General features: G+C 40.4%; 12 non-coding genes across 12 annotated transcripts; 3 read left to right on the top strand and 9 right to left on the bottom strand.

Annotated features, from left to right (window-relative positions):
• The first annotated feature begins 3,656 nt into the window (after positions 1–3,656).
• On the top strand, positions 3,657–3,775 carry LOC130658306 (5S ribosomal RNA). The gene has a single exon (XR_008985522.1). It is a non-coding gene; the product is annotated as a 5S ribosomal RNA (ribosomal RNA).
• Positions 3,776–4,125: 350 nt separating this feature from the next.
• LOC130660259 (U1 spliceosomal RNA) lies at positions 4,126–4,290 on the bottom strand. The gene has a single exon (XR_008987460.1). It is a non-coding gene; the product is annotated as a U1 spliceosomal RNA (small nuclear RNA).
• Positions 4,291–4,475: 185 nt separating this feature from the next.
• Positions 4,476–4,667, bottom strand: LOC130661305 (U2 spliceosomal RNA). The gene has a single exon (XR_008988498.1). It is a non-coding gene; the product is annotated as a U2 spliceosomal RNA (small nuclear RNA).
• Positions 4,668–4,989: 322 nt separating this feature from the next.
• Positions 4,990–5,062, bottom strand: Trnar-acg (transfer RNA arginine (anticodon ACG)). Its single transcript has one exon. It is a non-coding gene; the product is annotated as a tRNA-Arg (tRNA).
• Positions 5,063–9,532: 4,470 nt separating this feature from the next.
• Positions 9,533–9,651, top strand: LOC130658305 (5S ribosomal RNA). Its single transcript, XR_008985521.1, has one exon. It is a non-coding gene; the product is annotated as a 5S ribosomal RNA (ribosomal RNA).
• A 350-nt stretch (positions 9,652–10,001) lies between these two features.
• On the bottom strand, positions 10,002–10,166 carry LOC130660258 (U1 spliceosomal RNA). Its single transcript, XR_008987458.1, has one exon. It is a non-coding gene; the product is annotated as a U1 spliceosomal RNA (small nuclear RNA).
• A 185-nt stretch (positions 10,167–10,351) lies between these two features.
• On the bottom strand, positions 10,352–10,543 carry LOC130661304 (U2 spliceosomal RNA). Its single transcript, XR_008988497.1, has one exon. It is a non-coding gene; the product is annotated as a U2 spliceosomal RNA (small nuclear RNA).
• A 322-nt stretch (positions 10,544–10,865) lies between these two features.
• Positions 10,866–10,938, bottom strand: Trnar-acg (transfer RNA arginine (anticodon ACG)). Its single transcript has one exon. It is a non-coding gene; the product is annotated as a tRNA-Arg (tRNA).
• Positions 10,939–15,408: 4,470 nt separating this feature from the next.
• On the top strand, positions 15,409–15,527 carry LOC130658304 (5S ribosomal RNA). The gene has a single exon (XR_008985520.1). It is a non-coding gene; the product is annotated as a 5S ribosomal RNA (ribosomal RNA).
• Positions 15,528–15,877: 350 nt separating this feature from the next.
• LOC130660257 (U1 spliceosomal RNA) lies at positions 15,878–16,042 on the bottom strand. The gene has a single exon (XR_008987457.1). It is a non-coding gene; the product is annotated as a U1 spliceosomal RNA (small nuclear RNA).
• A 185-nt stretch (positions 16,043–16,227) lies between these two features.
• LOC130661303 (U2 spliceosomal RNA) lies at positions 16,228–16,419 on the bottom strand. The gene has a single exon (XR_008988496.1). It is a non-coding gene; the product is annotated as a U2 spliceosomal RNA (small nuclear RNA).
• Positions 16,420–16,741: 322 nt separating this feature from the next.
• Positions 16,742–16,814, bottom strand: Trnar-acg (transfer RNA arginine (anticodon ACG)). Its single transcript has one exon. It is a non-coding gene; the product is annotated as a tRNA-Arg (tRNA).
• Positions 16,815–17,208: the final 394 nt, after the last annotated feature.

The raw sequence follows: 17,208 nt of genomic DNA, 5'->3' as shown, positions 1-17,208 counted from the left end.
ATTTGATTCAAACTAAAGGCACTGGTGCTTCTGGATCATTCAAGCTAGGTCAGGTAAAAAAAGAAAAACCTAAGAAAAAGGCCGCAGCAAAAAAGCCAACGGCAAAGAAGCCTACTGCAAAGAAAAGTACACCAAAAAAGAAGCCAGCAAAGAAGAGCACGCCAAAGAAAGCAGCAAAGAAGCCTGCCACAAAGAAAGCCTCGGCTAAGAAACCAGCAGCTAAGAAACCCACAAAGAAGCCTGTTGCTAAAAAACCTGCAGCAAAGAAGGTCAAAAAGACTCCCAAAAAGGCAGCAAAGAAGACCGCAAAAAAATAATTTGTGTGTATCTGGCTATTACATTAACAAACGGCTATTTTTATAGCCACACATTTACAAAAAAACATTATCTTGGTACAAAGTTAAACTTGTTTAAGTCACTTAAACAGTTAAAAAAGAGTAATTTTAAGATTAGATTCCCTAAGTTTAAGTATTTTCGTTTTTAAATTTCTTATTTTCTTGCTTTTACTTTTCTTGCCCTTCATATTTTTAACATTGTCAAACTTTATGTAGCATAAAATTTTTATGTAGCATAAAATTTAAACAGAAAGCAGAACAAAGTTTGATATAAAAAGCTAGCCGTAATATTTTTTATGGATGTGTGGCTATAAAAATAGCCGTTTTTTGTTTGGTAAGATGCTTAGGCACGTTCCCCACGAATTCTTCTTGCCAACTGGATGTCTTTAGGCATGATTGTAACTCGTTTTGCGTGAATGGCACACAAGTTAGTATCCTCGAACAAGCCAACAAGGTACGCTTCAGAAGCCTCTTGCAGAGCCATAACGGCTGTGCTCTGGAATCGCAGATCTGTTTTGAAGTCCTGAGCAATTTCTCGCACAAGACGCTGGAAAGGCAACTTGCGGATCAAGAGCTCGGTTGACTTCTGGTATCTTCTGATTTCTCTGAGAGCAACTGTACCAGGTCTGTAACGATGTGGTTTTTTCACTCCTCCAGTAGCTGGTGCGCTTTTCCTCGCAGCTTTAGTGGCGAGTTGTTTTCGTGGAGCCTTTCCTCCAGTAGATTTACGTGCAGTTTGCTTTGTACGAGCCATATTTTAAGAAGTCGATGTAGTACGGATACACAAGACGGTCTAAAATGCACTATCGCGCCAAAGTTTTATTTCTCATATTGATTGACAGCTAAGGTTCAAAACAAACCATTTGATTGGTGCTAAGAAAGTAATTTCTGATTGGCTGCATAATGACATTACGCTCATTACTTTAACATTTTTATAAAATCTGTGTTTTTTGGCTACGGGAAAACGGCTGTATCTTCTGATACACAAAAGCTTTTGACTTTTTTTTTTTTTAGTAAGTAGCAGAAGGTTTGGCGAATTCCAACGATGCCAAATTTATTGCCTTACTGAAACATTAAGACCACGAATTTTTAAAAAAACTACAGTTTTACTTAAAAAAATGTACAAAATGTTCGGAACATTTTGTAATGACGCAACTCTATTGGTTAATTAGGGTGTTTCCACGAGCAGTAGGTAATTTTATGGCCTCTTTTTAAAGCTGTCTGAATTCTGTTAACTCAAACGTTGTTTTTGTACTCGTTCTGTACGCAACTATATCAATATGTCTGGACGCGGAAAAGGAGGTAAAGGATTGGGAAAAGGAGGTGCTAAACGTCACCGAAAAATTCTTCGTGATAACATTCAGGGAATCACAAAACCTGCTATTCGACGTCTTGCTCGACGAGGTGGTGTCAAACGTATCTCTGGCCTTATCTATGAGGAAACCAGAGGTGTACTGAAGGTTTTCTTAGAGAATGTTATTCGTGATGCTGTAACCTACACAGAGCACGCTAAACGCAAGACCGTTACCGCTATGGATGTTGTTTATGCCTTAAAACGTCAAGGAAGAACTCTTTACGGATTCGGAGGTTAAGCGTTGTCATTGCTCAACAAAAACGGCTATTTTTATAGCCACAAATCTTTTAAAACATTACTTTGTGCACGCTTCCAAATTACACAATGTGTAAAGTCTTGTCACAGTTACATTTATTGCTATACGATACTATGTCATATATGACACAAAAAAAATTTAGAAATACTTTGTAGGGTTAATTTGCCTGGGAGTGTTTCCGTGAAAAGCTGGGTTAAGTTAAATGTAAGCAATAACATGGATCAATGTACTTGTCTTTTCTGCAAGTACAGCTAATAATACGTATGAAAAGTGAAGCTAATCCACACACACACATGGGGAAGTATTTTAAATGTAGGCTAGTGTTCTTAAGCACATTATTTAGAAGTTTTATTAACTTCGGTTAACTTGTAGTGACGCCAAGTAAATGTTTTTTTAAAGATGTGTGGTCTTAAAAAAGACCGTTTGTGTTTGGTAGACGTTGGTTTACTTGCTGCTTGTGTATTTTGTGACGGCTTTTGTTCCTTCACTGACTGCGTGTTTTGCAAGTTCTCCAGGCAAGAGAAGACGTACTGCGGTTTGAATTTCACGAGAAGAGATGGTCGACTTTTTGTTTTGAAGAGCCAAACGCGAAGCTTCGGAAGCAATGCGCTCAAAGATGTCGTTGACAAATGAGTTCATGATGCTCATAGCTTTGCTTGAAACTCCGACATCTGGGTGAACTTGTTTCAAAACATTGTAGATGTAAATAGCATAACTTTCCTTTCTCTTTCTCTTGCGTTTCTTTTCACCAGTTCCACCAATCTTTCCTCCTTTTTTGCCGGCTCTTTTTTCACCTTTCTTGGCTACTTTAGGTGCCTGTTTTCCTCCTTTAGCTGCTGCGTCAGACATGGTTAAAAATTTTTGCTACTTAACTTGTAAATAAGCATTAAACTGCAAGTCAAAACTTTTTGTTTATAAGTAAAAAAATCGGATCGAATTCGATCCGAAAACGCCGATACGCAATTTAATTGGTTAAAAAAAAAATCTTTTGTTTAATACTTAATTATGATTGGTTAAAAAAACATGATTTCGATCCTATTTTTATGATGAAAAAACGAGTAAAGTTTATTTCGTTAACACTTACGTTAAATATTCGTACGTTTTTGTATTAACTTACAAATCAAATCGCAGTTATGTCTGGACGTGGAAAAGGTGGAAAAGCTAAGGCTAAAGCCAAGACAAGATCCTCAAGAGCTGGACTTCAATTTCCAGTCGGTAGAGTGCATAGATTCCTTCGTAGAGGGCACTATGCTAACCGAATTGGATCTGGAGCACCAGTTTACTTAGCAGCCGTCTTGGAATATTTATCTGCTGAGATATTGGAGTTGGCTGGTAACGCAGCAAGAGACAACAAAAAAGCTAGGATTATTCCAAGACATTTACAATTGGCTGTTCGTAATGATGAAGAATTAAACAAACTTTTGAGCGGTGTAACCATTGCAGCTGGTGGTGTTTTGCCAAACATTCAAGCTGTCTTACTCCCAAAGAAGAACGACAAAGGACAGAAGAAGTAAACCGCTACACTCAGAAAACAACGGCTATTTTTATAGCCACACATCTTTAAAAAAACATTGTTTTTTTCACAAAACTATAACCTTAAAGTCTAATAGATAATCCATGCATACGCCTTGTCCTAAGTAACTCAAAGAAATTAAATAAAAAAATTTGATCACAACGTCAAAATAAATTGCACGTATTTGCCCCTACTAATGTCTACGGCCATACCACGATGAACACACCCGTTCTCGTCTGATCACGGAAGTTAAGCATCGTCGGGCCGGGATAGTACTTGGATGGGGGACCGCCTGGGAACTCCCGGTGTCGTAGGCTTTTCATTTTCATTTGTTGCCTTTTCATTTCAATGGTGCTGTGATATATTTCTTGTTATAACAATTAAGGAACGTGGCGGTTGTTGAAAGTGTTTCCTATGACATTTTCCTACGACATTTTCAGGTGATAGTACGAGAAAAAAGAGCTTTCAAATGCATACAAACTCGATCTATTGCCGATCATCCAATAACCCTGACGGAATGGCAAATAAAATAAAATTCCGCCGCCTTCCGAGGACTTATATCGCAATCACGTTTCGTAACAGCCAAGCGAGGTTTTACCTTAGCGTTTAAGTCACCACCGACATTTGGCCGCGCAACTTTTCTAAGCTCATTCATTTTGACTTAAGGAGGGGGCGAGCGCGGACGCAGGCCCCCACTACCAGAAATTGTACGGTCGAGTTACTGACGTTTGCAGTAATCGCAGAGGTCAGCCCAAGCGTAGTGCAATGCAAGAGCCTCACTCTGGAAGAAAACCCTCATTGATCAGTCTTTACTTCCCCGTCAGGTAAGTATGAGTTGGAACTGCACCGTAGCATGAGGGTACCCTTCAAAGTTTGTTAATGCTTGTGGCTTGAGTGTGTTATAAACTGCCGTGTCGCGGGGCATAGGCTGTATTCTCCCCCAGTGTACGCGTTTTGTTCCCGCCGTAGACTATGCAGAGTGCCGTCGGAAAGAGGACTGCTATTATTCTTTTATTGCTTATGTGGGCCGCCATCGGTAATAGTGCAACACCAAGGCAACCCGTGGTCACGGCGTGAATGAATCCACCTCCATGACCCAAGGCCAAAAATCAGATTAATATACTGACCATTCAGAGAATGGCCTACCAGATATTAAACTGATAAGAACAGATACTACACTTGATCTTAGCCATTAGGCCGAGAAGCGATAAAGAACAAGCGTTGCCATGATAGGCATCGTCCACACACCGTAACTGCTTGTGGAGCATGTCACGTTACTGTAAAGCTTACAACTGTCACCGCGTACGGATGGACGGCGACATAGTAAAAATCACGGCTGTTGATTTAGCCGTAGGATGGAGAGCGACTGTAGCGAGTGGATGGTAACTTACATGAATGCTAACAAAGGCGACGATACTAAGTGCGTGATATTACTTTCCAATATGACTGCGTACATTCCGTTTATCAACGCATTACGCCAGAACGTGCGCGCGCGTTACACAGTAGACCATGCAGCCGAAATGCGACAGTGCGACCCTGCCAGGAGTCGAACCTGGAATCCCCTGATTCGTAGTCAGATGCCTTATCCATTGGGCCACAGGGCCATGCTTATGACTTCGCCCCATCGTTATTTTGGCTTGCGCATTCGTTTTACTTACGACAGAATTCTTCGTGTTTGTAGCCATGAAAGAAAGGGACTTCTGTGAGTGAATTTTTTTACTGTGGTCTAATAAAAAAGTCGAAACGCAGTGCCCAATATATGAATTGCTCCTAATAGCCGGAAACAGGCCGTGTCGATGATGTAGGCCGACATACGCAACGCAAACCAAAGAACGCTTTATGAAAATCCTAACACGGGCGCGGAAGAAGCCCAAATTAACAGAGTAGATGTAATGCTGAAGACCTCAAACTCCAGCAGCTTCTCTTTCAGACTATTGCGTCGTGCTACAAATAAAAATTAACATGCTTTCGCATAGTCGCGGCTCCCAAAACGGACATTATACGATGTACAGAAACACACATTTCTGTTTTCGCGCCAAATCAATTCCCGGGAGTGGTACATTTACGTCCGCATACTTCGCACCGTCTTAAATTATATCTCATTTACACGGTAATGTTTAGTATACTTCTACTGTGATAACAAGCATCGTTTATCGTTGGATTGTTGTAAGAAAACATTAAAAATGAGTGAAGCAGCTTCTCCAAAGAAAATCGCACCCAAGAAGAAACCTGCTGCAAAGAAGACAGCTGATCACCCTAAATATGTGGACATGATCAAGGCTGCTATCGCTACCCTAAAGGAACGCGGTGGTTCATCTCGCCAAGCTATTACAAAATATATTCATGCAAATTACAAAGTTGCTGAAAACTCAGATCATCATCTGAAAATGGCTCTTAAACGAGGAGTAACATCAGGCGATTTGATTCAAACTAAAGGCACTGGTGCTTCTGGATCATTCAAGCTAGGTCAGGTAAAAAAAGAAAAACCTAAGAAAAAGGCCGCAGCAAAAAAGCCAACGGCAAAGAAGCCTACTGCAAAGAAAAGTACACCAAAAAAGAAGCCAGCAAAGAAGAGCACGCCAAAGAAAGCAGCAAAGAAGCCTGCCACAAAGAAAGCCTCGGCTAAGAAACCAGCAGCTAAGAAACCCACAAAGAAGCCTGTTGCTAAAAAACCTGCAGCAAAGAAGGTCAAAAAGACTCCCAAAAAGGCAGCAAAGAAGACCGCAAAAAAATAATTTGTGTGTATCTGGCTATTACATTAACAAACGGCTATTTTTATAGCCACACATTTACAAAAAAACATTATCTTGGTACAAAGTTAAACTTGTTTAAGTCACTTAAACAGTTAAAAAAGAGTAATTTTAAGATTAGATTCCCTAAGTTTAAGTATTTTCGTTTTTAAATTTCTTATTTTCTTGCTTTTACTTTTCTTGCCCTTCATATTTTTAACATTGTCAAACTTTATGTAGCATAAAATTTTTATGTAGCATAAAATTTAAACAGAAAGCAGAACAAAGTTTGATATAAAAAGCTAGCCGTAATATTTTTTATGGATGTGTGGCTATAAAAATAGCCGTTTTTTGTTTGGTAAGATGCTTAGGCACGTTCCCCACGAATTCTTCTTGCCAACTGGATGTCTTTAGGCATGATTGTAACTCGTTTTGCGTGAATGGCACACAAGTTAGTATCCTCGAACAAGCCAACAAGGTACGCTTCAGAAGCCTCTTGCAGAGCCATAACGGCTGTGCTCTGGAATCGCAGATCTGTTTTGAAGTCCTGAGCAATTTCTCGCACAAGACGCTGGAAAGGCAACTTGCGGATCAAGAGCTCGGTTGACTTCTGGTATCTTCTGATTTCTCTGAGAGCAACTGTACCAGGTCTGTAACGATGTGGTTTTTTCACTCCTCCAGTAGCTGGTGCGCTTTTCCTCGCAGCTTTAGTGGGGAGTTGTTTTCGTGGAGCCTTTCCTCCAGTAGATTTACGTGCAGTTTGCTTTGTACGAGCCATATTTTAAGAAGTCGATGTAGTACGGATACACAAGACGGTCTAAAATGCACTATCGCGCCAAAGTTTTATTTCTCATATTGATTGACAGCTAAGGTTCAAAACAAACCATTTGATTGGTGCTAAGAAAGTAATTTCTGATTGGCTGCATAATGACATTACGCTCATTACTTTAACATTTTTATAAAATCTGTGTTTTTTGGCTACGGGAAAACGGCTGTATCTTCTGATACACAAAAGCTTTTGACTTTTTTTTTTTTTAGTAAGTAGCAGAAGGTTTGGCGAATTCCAACGATGCCAAATTTATTGCCTTACTGAAACATTAAGACCACGAATTTTTAAAAAAACTACAGTTTTACTTAAAAAAATGTACAAAATGTTCGGAACATTTTGTAATGACGCAACTCTATTGGTTAATTAGGGTGTTTCCACGAGCAGTAGGTAATTTTATGGCCTCTTTTTAAAGCTGTCTGAATTCTGTTAACTCAAACGTTGTTTTTGTACTCGTTCTGTACGCAACTATATCAATATGTCTGGACGCGGAAAAGGAGGTAAAGGATTGGGAAAAGGAGGTGCTAAACGTCACCGAAAAATTCTTCGTGATAACATTCAGGGAATCACAAAACCTGCTATTCGACGTCTTGCTCGACGAGGTGGTGTCAAACGTATCTCTGGCCTTATCTATGAGGAAACCAGAGGTGTACTGAAGGTTTTCTTAGAGAATGTTATTCGTGATGCTGTAACCTACACAGAGCACGCTAAACGCAAGACCGTTACCGCTATGGATGTTGTTTATGCCTTAAAACGTCAAGGAAGAACTCTTTACGGATTCGGAGGTTAAGCGTTGTCATTGCTCAACAAAAACGGCTATTTTTATAGCCACAAATCTTTTAAAACATTACTTTGTGCACGCTTCCAAATTACACAATGTGTAAAGTCTTGTCACAGTTACATTTATTGCTATACGATACTATGTCATATATGACACAAAAAAAATTTAGAAATACTTTGTAGGGTTAATTTGCCTGGGAGTGTTTCCGTGAAAAGCTGGGTTAAGTTAAATGTAAGCAATAACATGGATCAATGTACTTGTCTTTTCTGCAAGTACAGCTAATAATACGTATGAAAAGTGAAGCTAATCCACACACACACATGGGGAAGTATTTTAAATGTAGGCTAGTGTTCTTAAGCACATTATTTAGAAGTTTTATTAACTTCGGTTAACTTGTAGTGACGCCAAGTAAATGTTTTTTTAAAGATGTGTGGTCTTAAAAAAGACCGTTTGTGTTTGGTAGACGTTGGTTTACTTGCTGCTTGTGTATTTTGTGACGGCTTTTGTTCCTTCACTGACTGCGTGTTTTGCAAGTTCTCCAGGCAAGAGAAGACGTACTGCGGTTTGAATTTCACGAGAAGAGATGGTCGACTTTTTGTTTTGAAGAGCCAAACGCGAAGCTTCGGAAGCAATGCGCTCAAAGATGTCGTTGACAAATGAGTTCATGATGCTCATAGCTTTGCTTGAAACTCCGACATCTGGGTGAACTTGTTTCAAAACATTGTAGATGTAAATAGCATAACTTTCCTTTCTCTTTCTCTTGCGTTTCTTTTCACCAGTTCCACCAATCTTTCCTCCTTTTTTGCCGGCTCTTTTTTCACCTTTCTTGGCTACTTTAGGTGCCTGTTTTCCTCCTTTAGCTGCTGCGTCAGACATGGTTAAAAATTTTTGCTACTTAACTTGTAAATAAGCATTAAACTGCAAGTCAAAACTTTTTGTTTATAAGTAAAAAAATCGGATCGAATTCGATCCGAAAACGCCGATACGCAATTTAATTGGTTAAAAAAAAAATCTTTTGTTTAATACTTAATTATGATTGGTTAAAAAAACATGATTTCGATCCTATTTTTATGATGAAAAAACGAGTAAAGTTTATTTCGTTAACACTTACGTTAAATATTCGTACGTTTTTGTATTAACTTACAAATCAAATCGCAGTTATGTCTGGACGTGGAAAAGGTGGAAAAGCTAAGGCTAAAGCCAAGACAAGATCCTCAAGAGCTGGACTTCAATTTCCAGTCGGTAGAGTGCATAGATTCCTTCGTAGAGGGCACTATGCTAACCGAATTGGATCTGGAGCACCAGTTTACTTAGCAGCCGTCTTGGAATATTTATCTGCTGAGATATTGGAGTTGGCTGGTAACGCAGCAAGAGACAACAAAAAAGCTAGGATTATTCCAAGACATTTACAATTGGCTGTTCGTAATGATGAAGAATTAAACAAACTTTTGAGCGGTGTAACCATTGCAGCTGGTGGTGTTTTGCCAAACATTCAAGCTGTCTTACTCCCAAAGAAGAACGACAAAGGACAGAAGAAGTAAACCGCTACACTCAGAAAACAACGGCTATTTTTATAGCCACACATCTTTAAAAAAACATTGTTTTTTTCACAAAACTATAACCTTAAAGTCTAATAGATAATCCATGCATACGCCTTGTCCTAAGTAACTCAAAGAAATTAAATAAAAAAATTTGATCACAACGTCAAAATAAATTGCACGTATTTGCCCCTACTAATGTCTACGGCCATACCACGATGAACACACCCGTTCTCGTCTGATCACGGAAGTTAAGCATCGTCGGGCCGGGATAGTACTTGGATGGGGGACCGCCTGGGAACTCCCGGTGTCGTAGGCTTTTCATTTTCATTTGTTGCCTTTTCATTTCAATGGTGCTGTGATATATTTCTTGTTATAACAATTAAGGAACGTGGCGGTTGTTGAAAGTGTTTCCTATGACATTTTCCTACGACATTTTCAGGTGATAGTACGAGAAAAAAGAGCTTTCAAATGCATACAAACTCGATCTATTGCCGATCATCCAATAACCCTGACGGAATGGCAAATAAAATAAAATTCCGCCGCCTTCCGAGGACTTATATCGCAATCACGTTTCGTAACAGCCAAGCGAGGTTTTACCTTAGCGTTTAAGTCACCACCGACATTTGGCCGCGCAACTTTTCTAAGCTCATTCATTTTGACTTAAGGAGGGGGCGAGCGCGGACGCAGGCCCCCACTACCAGAAATTGTACGGTCGAGTTACTGACGTTTGCAGTAATCGCAGAGGTCAGCCCAAGCGTAGTGCAATGCAAGAGCCTCACTCTGGAAGAAAACCCTCATTGATCAGTCTTTACTTCCCCGTCAGGTAAGTATGAGTTGGAACTGCACCGTAGCATGAGGGTACCCTTCAAAGTTTGTTAATGCTTGTGGCTTGAGTGTGTTATAAACTGCCGTGTCGCGGGGCATAGGCTGTATTCTCCCCCAGTGTACGCGTTTTGTTCCCGCCGTAGACTATGCAGAGTGCCGTCGGAAAGAGGACTGCTATTATTCTTTTATTGCTTATGTGGGCCGCCATCGGTAATAGTGCAACACCAAGGCAACCCGTGGTCACGGCGTGAATGAATCCACCTCCATGACCCAAGGCCAAAAATCAGATTAATATACTGACCATTCAGAGAATGGCCTACCAGATATTAAACTGATAAGAACAGATACTACACTTGATCTTAGCCATTAGGCCGAGAAGCGATAAAGAACAAGCGTTGCCATGATAGGCATCGTCCACACACCGTAACTGCTTGTGGAGCATGTCACGTTACTGTAAAGCTTACAACTGTCACCGCGTACGGATGGACGGCGACATAGTAAAAATCACGGCTGTTGATTTAGCCGTAGGATGGAGAGCGACTGTAGCGAGTGGATGGTAACTTACATGAATGCTAACAAAGGCGACGATACTAAGTGCGTGATATTACTTTCCAATATGACTGCGTACATTCCGTTTATCAACGCATTACGCCAGAACGTGCGCGCGCGTTACACAGTAGACCATGCAGCCGAAATGCGACAGTGCGACCCTGCCAGGAGTCGAACCTGGAATCCCCTGATTCGTAGTCAGATGCCTTATCCATTGGGCCACAGGGCCATGCTTATGACTTCGCCCCATCGTTATTTTGGCTTGCGCATTCGTTTTACTTACGACAGAATTCTTCGTGTTTGTAGCCATGAAAGAAAGGGACTTCTGTGAGTGAATTTTTTTACTGTGGTCTAATAAAAAAGTCGAAACGCAGTGCCCAATATATGAATTGCTCCTAATAGCCGGAAACAGGCCGTGTCGATGATGTAGGCCGACATACGCAACGCAAACCAAAGAACGCTTTATGAAAATCCTAACACGGGCGCGGAAGAAGCCCAAATTAACAGAGTAGATGTAATGCTGAAGACCTCAAACTCCAGCAGCTTCTCTTTCAGACTATTGCGTCGTGCTACAAATAAAAATTAACATGCTTTCGCATAGTCGCGGCTCCCAAAACGGACATTATACGATGTACAGAAACACACATTTCTGTTTTCGCGCCAAATCAATTCCCGGGAGTGGTACTTTTACGTCCGCATACTTCGCACCGTCTTAAATTATATCTCATTTACACGGTAATGTTTAGTATACTTCTACTGTGATAACAAGCATCGTTTATCGTTGGATTGTTGTAAGAAAACATTAAAAATGAGTGAAGCAGCTTCTCCAAAGAAAATCGCACCCAAGAAGAAACCTGCTGCAAAGAAGACAGCTGATCACCCTAAATATGTGGACATGATCAAGGCTGCTATCGCTACCCTAAAGGAACGCGGTGGTTCATCTCGCCAAGCTATTACAAAATATATTCATGCAAATTACAAAGTTGCTGAAAACTCAGATCATCATCTGAAAATGGCTCTTAAACGAGGAGTAACATCAGGCGATTTGATTCAAACTAAAGGCACTGGTGCTTCTGGATCATTCAAGCTAGGTCAGGTAAAAAAAGAAAAACCTAAGAAAAAGGCCGCAGCAAAAAAGCCAACGGCAAAGAAGCCTACTGCAAAGAAAAGTACACCAAAAAAGAAGCCAGCAAAGAAGAGCACGCCAAAGAAAGCAGCAAAGAAGCCTGCCACAAAGAAAGCCTCGGCTAAGAAACCAGCAGCTAAGAAACCCACAAAGAAGCCTGTTGCTAAAAAACCTGCAGCAAAGAAGGTCAAAAAGACTCCCAAAAAGGCAGCAAAGAAGACCGCAAAAAAATAATTTGTGTGTATCTGGCTATTACATTAACAAACGGCTATTTTTATAGCCACACATTTACAAAAAAACATTATCTTGGTACAAAGTTAAACTTGTTTAAGTCACTTAAACAGTTAAAAAAGAGTAATTTTAAGATTAGATTCCCTAAGTTTAAGTATTTTCGTTTTTAAATTTCTTATTTTCTTGCTTTTACTTTTCTTGCCCTTCATATTTTTAACATTGTCAAACTTTATGTAGCATAAAATTTTTATGTAGCATAAAATTTAAACAGAAAGCAGAACAAAGTTTGATATAAAAAGCTAGCCGTAATATTTTTTATGGATGTGTGGCTATAAAAATAGCCGTTTTTTGTTTGGTAAGATGCTTAGGCACGTTCCCCACGAATTCTTCTTGCCAACTGGATGTCTTTAGGCATGATTGTAACTCGTTTTGCGTGAATGGCACACAAGTTAGTATCCTCGAACAAGCCAACAAGGTACGCTTCAGAAGCCTCTTGCAGAGCCATAACGGCTGTGCTCTGGAATCGCAGATCTGTTTTGAAGTCCTGAGCAATTTCTCGCACAAGACGCTGGAAAGGCAACTTGCGGATCAAGAGCTCGGTTGACTTCTGGTATCTTCTGATTTCTCTGAGAGCAACTGTACCAGGTCTGTAACGATGTGGTTTTTTCACTCCTCCAGTAGCTGGTGCGCTTTTCCTCGCAGCTTTAGTGGCGAGTTGTTTTCGTGGAGCCTTTCCTCCAGTAGATTTACGTGCAGTTTGCTTTGTACGAGCCATATTTTAAGAAGTCGATGTAGTACGGATACACAAGACGGTCTAAAATGCACTATCGCGCCAAAGTTTTATTTCTCATATTGATTGACAGCTAAGGTTCAAAACAAACCATTTGATTGGTGCTAAGAAAGTAATTTCTGATTGGCTGCATAATGACATTACGCTCATTACTTTAACATTTTTATAAAATCTGTGTTTTTTGGCTACGGGAAAACGGCTGTATCTTCTGATACACAAAAGCTTTTGACTTTTTTTTTTTTTAGTAAGTAGCAGAAGGTTTGGCGAATTCCAACGATGCCAAATTTATTGCCTTACTGAAACATTAAGACCACGAATTTTTAAAAAAACTACAGTTTTACTTAAAAAAATGTACAAAATGTTCGGAACATTTTGTAATGACGCAACTCTATTGGTTAATTAGGGTGTTTCCACGAGCAGTAGGTAATTTTATGGCCTCTTTTTAAAGCTGTCTGAATTCTGTTAACTCAAACGTTGTTTTTGTACTCGTTCTGTACGCAACTATATCAATATGTCTGGACGCGGAAAAGGAGGTAAAGGATTGGGAAAAGGAGGTGCTAAACGTCACCGAAAAATTCTTCGTGATAACATTCAGGGAATCACAAAACCTGCTATTCGACGTCTTGCTCGACGAGGTGGTGTCAAACGTATCTCTGGCCTTATCTATGAGGAAACCAGAGGTGTACTGAAGGTTTTCTTAGAGAATGTTATTCGTGATGCTGTAACCTACACAGAGCACGCTAAACGCAAGACCGTTACCGCTATGGATGTTGTTTATGCCTTAAAACGTCAAGGAAGAACTCTTTACGGATTCGGAGGTTAAGCGTTGTCATTGCTCAACAAAAACGGCTATTTTTATAGCCACAAATCTTTTAAAACATTACTTTGTGCACGCTTCCAAATTACACAATGTGTAAAGTCTTGTCACAGTTACATTTATTGCTATACGATACTATGTCATATATGACACAAAAAAAATTTAGAAATACTTTGTAGGGTTAATTTGCCTGGGAGTGTTTCCGTGAAAAGCTGGGTTAAGTTAAATGTAAGCAATAACATGGATCAATGTACTTGTCTTTTCTGCAAGTACAGCTAATAATACGTATGAAAAGTGAAGCTAATCCACACACACACATGGGGAAGTATTTTAAATGTAGGCTAGTGTTCTTAAGCACATTATTTAGAAGTTTTATTAACTTCGGTTAACTTGTAGTGACGCCAAGTAAATGTTTTTTTAAAGATGTGTGGTCTTAAAAAAGACCGTTTGTGTTTGGTAGACGTTGGTTTACTTGCTGCTTGTGTATTTTGTGACGGCTTTTGTTCCTTCACTGACTGCGTGTTTTGCAAGTTCTCCAGGCAAGAGAAGACGTACTGCGGTTTGAATTTCACGAGAAGAGATGGTCGACTTTTTGTTTTGAAGAGCCAAACGCGAAGCTTCGGAAGCAATGCGCTCAAAGATGTCGTTGACAAATGAGTTCATGATGCTCATAGCTTTGCTTGAAACTCCGACATCTGGGTGAACTTGTTTCAAAACATTGTAGATGTAAATAGCATAACTTTCCTTTCTCTTTCTCTTGCGTTTCTTTTCACCAGTTCCACCAATCTTTCCTCCTTTTTTGCCGGCTCTTTTTTCACCTTTCTTGGCTACTTTAGGTGCCTGTTTTCCTCCTTTAGCTGCTGCGTCAGACATGGTTAAAAATTTTTGCTACTTAACTTGTAAATAAGCATTAAACTGCAAGTCAAAACTTTTTGTTTATAAGTAAAAAAATCGGATCGAATTCGATCCGAAAACGCCGATACGCAATTTAATTGGTTAAAAAAAAAATCTTTTGTTTAATACTTAATTATGATTGGTTAAAAAAACATGATTTCGATCCTATTTTTATGATGAAAAAACGAGTAAAGTTTATTTCGTTAACACTTACGTTAAATATTCGTACGTTTTTGTATTAACTTACAAATCAAATCGCAGTTATGTCTGGACGTGGAAAAGGTGGAAAAGCTAAGGCTAAAGCCAAGACAAGATCCTCAAGAGCTGGACTTCAATTTCCAGTCGGTAGAGTGCATAGATTCCTTCGTAGAGGGCACTATGCTAACCGAATTGGATCTGGAGCACCAGTTTACTTAGCAGCCGTCTTGGAATATTTATCTGCTGAGATATTGGAGTTGGCTGGTAACGCAGCAAGAGACAACAAAAAAGCTAGGATTATTCCAAGACATTTACAATTGGCTGTTCGTAATGATGAAGAATTAAACAAACTTTTGAGCGGTGTAACCATTGCAGCTGGTGGTGTTTTGCCAAACATTCAAGCTGTCTTACTCCCAAAGAAGAACGACAAAGGACAGAAGAAGTAAACCGCTACACTCAGAAAACAACGGCTATTTTTATAGCCACACATCTTTAAAAAAACATTGTTTTTTTCACAAAACTATAACCTTAAAGTCTAATAGATAATCCATGCATACGCCTTGTCCTAAGTAACTCAAAGAAATTAAATAAAAAAATTTGATCACAACGTCAAAATAAATTGCACGTATTTGCCCCTACTAATGTCTACGGCCATACCACGATGAACACACCCGTTCTCGTCTGATCACGGAAGTTAAGCATCGTCGGGCCGGGATAGTACTTGGATGGGGGACCGCCTGGGAACTCCCGGTGTCGTAGGCTTTTCATTTTCATTTGTTGCCTTTTCATTTCAATGGTGCTGTGATATATTTCTTGTTATAACAATTAAGGAACGTGGCGGTTGTTGAAAGTGTTTCCTATGACATTTTCCTACGACATTTTCAGGTGATAGTACGAGAAAAAAGAGCTTTCAAATGCATACAAACTCGATCTATTGCCGATCATCCAATAACCCTGACGGAATGGCAAATAAAATAAAATTCCGCCGCCTTCCGAGGACTTATATCGCAATCACGTTTCGTAACAGCCAAGCGAGGTTTTACCTTAGCGTTTAAGTCACCACCGACATTTGGCCGCGCAACTTTTCTAAGCTCATTCATTTTGACTTAAGGAGGGGGCGAGCGCGGACGCAGGCCCCCACTACCAGAAATTGTACGGTCGAGTTACTGACGTTTGCAGTAATCGCAGAGGTCAGCCCAAGCGTAGTGCAATGCAAGAGCCTCACTCTGGAAGAAAACCCTCATTGATCAGTCTTTACTTCCCCGTCAGGTAAGTATGAGTTGGAACTGCACCGTAGCATGAGGGTACCCTTCAAAGTTTGTTAATGCTTGTGGCTTGAGTGTGTTATAAACTGCCGTGTCGCGGGGCATAGGCTGTATTCTCCCCCAGTGTACGCGTTTTGTTCCCGCCGTAGACTATGCAGAGTGCCGTCGGAAAGAGGACTGCTATTATTCTTTTATTGCTTATGTGGGCCGCCATCGGTAATAGTGCAACACCAAGGCAACCCGTGGTCACGGCGTGAATGAATCCACCTCCATGACCCAAGGCCAAAAATCAGATTAATATACTGACCATTCAGAGAATGGCCTACCAGATATTAAACTGATAAGAACAGATACTACACTTGATCTTAGCCATTAGGCCGAGAAGCGATAAAGAACAAGCGTTGCCATGATAGGCATCGTCCACACACCGTAACTGCTTGTGGAGCATGTCACGTTACTGTAAAGCTTACAACTGTCACCGCGTACGGATGGACGGCGACATAGTAAAAATCACGGCTGTTGATTTAGCCGTAGGATGGAGAGCGACTGTAGCGAGTGGATGGTAACTTACATGAATGCTAACAAAGGCGACGATACTAAGTGCGTGATATTACTTTCCAATATGACTGCGTACATTCCGTTTATCAACGCATTACGCCAGAACGTGCGCGCGCGTTACACAGTAGACCATGCAGCCGAAATGCGACAGTGCGACCCTGCCAGGAGTCGAACCTGGAATCCCCTGATTCGTAGTCAGATGCCTTATCCATTGGGCCACAGGGCCATGCTTATGACTTCGCCCCATCGTTATTTTGGCTTGCGCATTCGTTTTACTTACGACAGAATTCTTCGTGTTTGTAGCCATGAAAGAAAGGGACTTCTGTGAGTGAATTTTTTTACTGTGGTCTAATAAAAAAGTCGAAACGCAGTGCCCAATATATGAATTGCTCCTAATAGCCGGAAACAGGCCGTGTCGATGATGTAGGCCGACATACGCAACGCAAACCAAAGAACGCTTTATGAAAATCCTAACACGGGCGCGGAAGAAGCCCAAATTAACAGAGTAGATGTAATGCTGAAGACCTCAAACTCCAGCAGCTTCTCTTTCAGACTATTGCGTCGTGCTACAAATAAAAATTAACATGCTTTCGCATAGTCGCGGCTCCCAAAACGGACAT

This window comes from Hydractinia symbiolongicarpus, chromosome 9 (assembly GCF_029227915.1).
Source record: "Hydractinia symbiolongicarpus strain clone_291-10 chromosome 9, HSymV2.1, whole genome shotgun sequence".
Taxonomy (NCBI): domain Eukaryota; kingdom Metazoa; phylum Cnidaria; class Hydrozoa; order Anthoathecata; family Hydractiniidae; genus Hydractinia; species Hydractinia symbiolongicarpus.
This window is presented reverse-complemented; position numbering and strand designations above follow the sequence as displayed.